Raw genomic sequence first — 6,427 nt, 5'->3', positions numbered from 1 at the left:
GCACCTCCGCCTTGGAGGAGCTCTCGTAGTCGAGGGAGGTGAGTGGGGGGGGGGTCGGCGCCGAGGGGGTGGGTACTGGCCGACAGGCTTACTCGCGTCTCATGGACGACAAGAGGGTGATATATTACCACGAACTACCCACTGGGACCCCACGCCACCGCCAGCGCCACCACCACCTTCTCCTCGCCGTTCCCCCGTTCCCTCCTTTCTCTCCGTCGCTCTTCCTTCGTTTTCTTTCCTACCACCCACCGTCCCCTTTCCTTCCGCAGCCCGGTGGCGGCTCTTCAAACCACCCTTTCCCTCCCCCCTCTCTTCCTACTCCTCTTCCGCCCCGTCATTCCTCCCTCGTCCCCGTCGTGCCCGTCCTGCGAGCTTTATTCGAAGGAAGATCCATCTCCATAATGGCCCCCACGCCCATAGACTTCTCACACGCTCTATCCGCATTGTATATACGCCGTCCTGGAAACTCACGAGCTCGACGACCACACGTACGTACGTAAATAATATGTACATATAGGGGTATGTACCGGCTGTCTCAAGAATCGAGCACGTTCCCTCGACTCGGCGAGTTCTCCTCGGCAAGTTCGCGGTGGATTTTTAGTGGCGAAGTGTCATAGATTAAGTAGGGGTCAGGTATTTTCGCGGACACGTGGTCACGGTGAACACCAATATGTAATTCTCGTTCTTTAGATTCCCAGTAACTTATACAATAAATATATAACATTATATGCTTGAGAGAAAAAAATAATTTAGACTTTAATGCAATGCCTACTTTCATACATACACATCTGATTTTCAATATTAATTATACAATATATAAATATATTTTAACAGTTTGGAGTCCCACAAGAGATTGTGAACGTAAAGTATTAATATTTGACTTAAGCCCAGAAGTGTATATCTTTAGAAATAAATTTGTTTGTCAAAGTGAAGTCTAACGAGGGACAAAGTGTCTTTATTTCGTCGCGTAAATGAAATTCGATTGATCCTTAATTTTCGTCAAGTTGCTCCGCAATTTAGGTGTCAGACGTTTCACCTACGGGAGATCCCATGTATCCACGCGTATGTGTACGTGCTCGCGCGGCGGAGAGACGTCTCGGAGGGACCGATCGACTGACAGGAACCGGAGATTTTTTTGGCACAACGCTCGAAAAAGTGTGCTCGTAGACCGACTTCGTCGGTTGATGACGTGTATCCCTCGGTGGCGTGCAGAATACGAGGGTCGGAGAGAGGGTTGACGAGAGAGGCCGGGCGGGTGGCTCCTCGCGTTCGACGCATCCTTCCTAGAGCGAAGCGGACGAGCCCTTTTTCCGAACGCCTCTCACGGAGCAGATATCTACATTTGGGATTTCACGCGAGCATCTCGGAAAGCCGGGAGCAGAGAGAGAAAGAGAGAGAGAGAGGGGGGAGGGAGAACGAGCGAGAGCCGGCTCGCCGGGAGTTCTCACGCTATACGTTGCATTCTGCCCACCTTTTATAATTCTTTCTTTGCCCTCCTACTCGTATCTCGGGGTATACCCGAGCTCGACAGCAGCACGAACCTTTCGGGGGCGAAGCTCTCATTATGCGTGTCCAATCCACTCGCGAACGGCACGAAGATCGCTTCGGAGATCGCGAGAGCGTATCCCCCTGCCAGGGGGATCCTAGTATGTGTCGGTATGTACGTACGCATATCTCCCTCGTGAGCGTAACGTGTAGCTCCATTCTTCCGAAACTCCTGGCGTATGCTATCAAATGTTCTTAGAAGACCGACATTAAAAATTTAAATAATGTACAATTAGGAAGCAGTATATATACATGTACAAAATGTCCGATAATAATATAAAAGATTATATGTGTATAAGGTTTAATGTAATTAAATTATTACATATGTATATGTATATATTGTATAAGACACTTAAAAGAATTATATATTGTACAAGGTATCCATATAATAATCGGATCCTTTAAAATTGATTCTTCTTCAAGGAAAATATCGGAACGCATTCTTAAAACAGTCGACACGTATCAATGTTCCTCTAAACTATCGTTAACAAAGTTCGTTCTCGAAGAGAAGCAGTCGAGAAGCTGCATTCTCGAGGCGGACGACCGGCCGGTCGGCCGGCCGGCCAGCCAGTTGGGATTTAAATTTTCGCCGAAGGATAAAAAATTATGAAAATCCACGGGCGCGCCGAGACGTATACACCTGCCGCCTGGGCTCGCAGGAGTTTTCCGCGACGCGGGTCGGAAGCGGAGGGAGCGGCGGCGGTGGCGGCGGACAGATTAAGCTTAGGAGGGAGATTTATGGGCGAGCGTGTAACGAGCAACTTTTTCATGGGATGCGCACACCGGGGTTAGCCTCCGGGGGTGGGATTAGCATAAGATCCAGCAGCTGCAGACCGCGCGCGTCGAGGTCCCCGTCCGCTCCTATATATATACGCGTCGCTCTCCCCTGAGCTTTATTCCGCGCGCAAAAAGGAAGATCTCCCGCCTCCGCCGTCGCCTCCGATTTGACCCGGGATGACGTTCCTCCCCGCGATGCCTCGTGAAAGATGCGTGATCGCTTAATCAACGCCCCGCAATTTAGCCCACTTTTGCTGCGGATACAAAGTATCAAACTCTCCCTCCCTCTTTCTCTTTCTCTCTCTCTCTCTCTCTCTCTCTCTCTCTCTCTCTCTCTCTCTCTCTCTCTCTCTCTATCTGTCTCTTTTTTTTAATCTTTATTGTTGATAAGGAGTTCGCTGAAACCAACGCAACATTAATGGTAATAAGTATACATTTAACTATACGTGCCGGTCAAGAGAGCGCCGGGTGCACCACCTTGAATGCATTTTGGCTTTAGCATAATTGCTCGTAAAGGCCCGAGGTAATACGTCGATTACGCCACCGCATGCCGCGGCTCTACGCCACGACTACTGACACCGCGCATCAATCGTATATCCCTGAATATTCAATTAAGTATACCGTCTTGTTCCTTCGACCGCCTTGTTTTTCATTTTTCTGCCTGCTCCCTGTCCCTGCCTCTATACATCTTTCTTCCGCAATCATTCTCCGACTCGCATCGATCGCGCCGCAATCCGCCGTCGATCGCTATTAAATCCCGCCACGGCAATAATTGGGAGACGTTCCACGCGCGAGACTTCATCTCGCTAAACTCTATGAAATTTTTATTATCACATAATACCTGGGAACTATAAATTATCTTCGTTAATTAGTGTTTTAAGTAGATTAAGAGGCAAAGGAATGATCGCTAGATCCATCGCTAGATTCTGGTAAAATCTCACAGACTATTGTTATATATAAAATTATAACACATCTCCCCAAGAAATATATTATGTCATAATTATATTGTTATTATAGATCTCTCTTACGAGATGTTATTACATGCTTATTACGAGTATTATATTATACCGAAATGTGCGTATAATAATTATATACACGTTTTTATTCTACTTCATAAGTATACAAACGCACAATAATGAATTGCAACAATGATAAGTTTCCACCCCCTTCTGGGAAACAAATTATTAGGAACGATACGGAAAGAACGGTGTTCTTTGAAGAGGGAAGCTTCAATTATTGTCTCGGTAAATTTAATGGCTACTTGTCGCGATTAGACATCAGCAGCAGTCGCGCACCTTTCCGAGGCGACTGTCGCTGAAGGTCTGGATCGACAGAGAGGCTGGCACCACGGCCATACGGGCCGCCTCGGACCTCCTAAGGTCGGATATTAATGAGAGGATATAGAGACGGCCACCTCACACCACTCCGGATCTCGGCAGCGGACTCACGGATCGTCTCTGATGGAGAGAGGTTACCGAGAGGCCTCCACCTCCTCCTCCTCCTCCCACCTCCACTTCGTGAGATGAGAGCCGAAGAGAAGCATCGGCACAGAGGAGGAGTACGAGGTAGGGAGTACCAGGGAGGGTCTCCACCCTATGACGAGATCGTGGAGGGAGGACGTCGTCGGGTTACGAGAAAACGAGAGAAAGATGAAGGAGGGAGAGAGAGACAGAGAGAGAAGGAGAGAGAAAGGGATAAGCGAGGGAAGTAAGAGGTAGGGAGGAGGGGGGAGAGGGACGCGGAACGAGAGACAGAGGGAAGGTAAAGAGGTGGGGGAGGAGGTGGTGGAGGACGAGGACGAGGACGACCAGGAGGAAACGGAGGTCGGGTGGCTCGGTGAGAGGCAGGGAGTGAAAAAGGTGCGAGCGAGAGAGAGATGAAGAGAGAGGGATGGAGAGACATACTGAAAGAGAGGAAGAGAGAGAGAGAGAGAGAGAGAAGGAGAGGGAGGATGAGATCTGGACCCCGCGTAGGAGACGTTCAATACTGTAGCAACGACGCTGAGGCAGCGCCATTGGCTACCATTTTCTCTCTATACCTTCTAGGCATACACCTTGTACTCTATTCCGGTCTACTCCACTTTATTCCCGCTTCGCTTCCATGCCCTCTCTCCGTTTCCCATTTCCTTTCCCGCCTCGTCCCTCTTCCACGCTGCGCTCTCTCCGCGCCGTTCGAGAGGATGGCATACTGGGACCGGCATGAGAAAGAGGAAAGTCTTTTTCGTCTTTCCGCCGAATTCGCGAGGATTGAACGCGCCGCGGATCAAAACGTTTCTTTTTTTCAAGAGATAGCGCATTATTCGTGAAACAAGTCGTATTGGAGTCAAACAGTTTCTTTTTTCTTGATTTCATTTCGTTTGTACATATATGCGTATATTATATTATATGTTATTATTTGGTTTAAGTTACAGCTATATTTATTCATATTTATAACCAAAATACTCCACAACTTTGGACGGCTTGAGAATAGTGCTCGCGCTACTTCGAGATCACTTGGAGTTCCACCCAATTAAACTCCTCTCAATATACGTACGAGCACGTAATAATATCTATATTCACTTCCACTTCGCACCTCCGTTTTCATGTCTTGCTCTTGTTCGCTGCTGTAATAATAACAGGACAACGTATATGTATCCTAATCTCTATTCTCTTTTTATAAATATTCTGTATACATATTTCCGGAATACCATCATTATGGCGATAGAAATTATTTACATTCTTATTTCCGAAAGAAAGAGAGGAAAGTGATGTCCACTCATTAAACTATTATCACGGACATGTAACTTAACATCCGAAAAATTTAGACTTGACAATGCGATAAATACCGTTGGCTACGGTAACTTTTTAAGTTTCTGCGGGAAACGAAGCAAAATATTGGAAAATGAGAAGGAAGAAAAAGAGACCGTTGTTTTCCGCTATAAAAAGATATTCGTAAAAGAAGAGCCAAATGTATGTGCTACCTCTCGTAATCGACCGCCGTGTCCGTGTAGTGCACTTTTCCGAGACCGCCGGATATTTTTTTTGTCAAATAATTAACGGACGTTACTCACGCGCGAGTGAACGCAACGCGCGTACCGCACTTTTGCCAGGTAATACCGCCTACGTTAATATTCCGCGGGAATGGAAATAGTTATAATTTTAATTAACCCGATGATTACGCCGTGCACTTTCGCCGGGGTTCGTGTACACGGCGGACGGTAATTTTGCTGTATATATACAGTAGATAAATATATGATCGCTCTGTGCCGTGCTAAACAATGCACTCCTGCGATAGTCCTCTTGAATGCACCGTTAATATATACCGTCATATATCTCAGTTCTGAGAGGCAAAATGTTGCGTCCTCTTTATAACGTGCGTTGCCTTCCGTTCACCTGATTCGCTTGCATTTGCATCTCTCTATATGCATATGTTATTTTTCATCTCTTTTTACGTAACTATACGTAAATATCTGAGGATTTAACCGATTAAAAATGCGTAGAATTCTAAGGAATTGAATAAATCCGTTTATTCAAAATTAAAATAGTAAAAAAAATATATAACTGTTCGAGCGCGCGCGCAGTTGCATAATGATTACCATGTTGAATCTGATATATCTCTCCGTTCGTTTTTGAATCATCAAACGTTCTCGTTTATTTGCGATCTAGTATAATCGAGACGCAATTATCTCGTTGATATTTATAACGCGTCGTCACGTCCTCCGATAACGTTTTTCAGGCAAATCGCAACGACTGCATCGCGAGCCTCGGGGCGACCCACCGTGTACCGCGCCGCGGAGCAATCACGCAAATTAGCGTAATTCACATATAAAATTTTCTTTCTTCCTCTCTCCCGAGCGTTACGCACGGTCCCCTCGTGCCCGTCCGCAGCCCCTCACGCAGCTTTCTGCAGATCTTAACGGCACGGATCTCGTAACGTGACTCGATAATTACCGCAATCACGGGGAGAGCGCCCTTTCGTTATTCCGGCCATATGCCGCGGTCGACCGGTACACCCCGGAGGTACGAAAGGGCCCCCCGAACTACCGACTGTAAAACTTCCTCCCCGAATGGCGTTACCTCTTCCTTTTCCCCTCGTCGGTTCGCCCCGCGAGCGGAATCGCGAGGGA

This window comes from Temnothorax longispinosus, chromosome 9 (assembly GCF_030848805.1).
Source record: "Temnothorax longispinosus isolate EJ_2023e chromosome 9, Tlon_JGU_v1, whole genome shotgun sequence".
Lineage (NCBI taxonomy): Eukaryota > Metazoa > Arthropoda > Insecta > Hymenoptera > Formicidae > Temnothorax > Temnothorax longispinosus.
Note: the sequence above shows the minus strand (reverse complement) of the source record.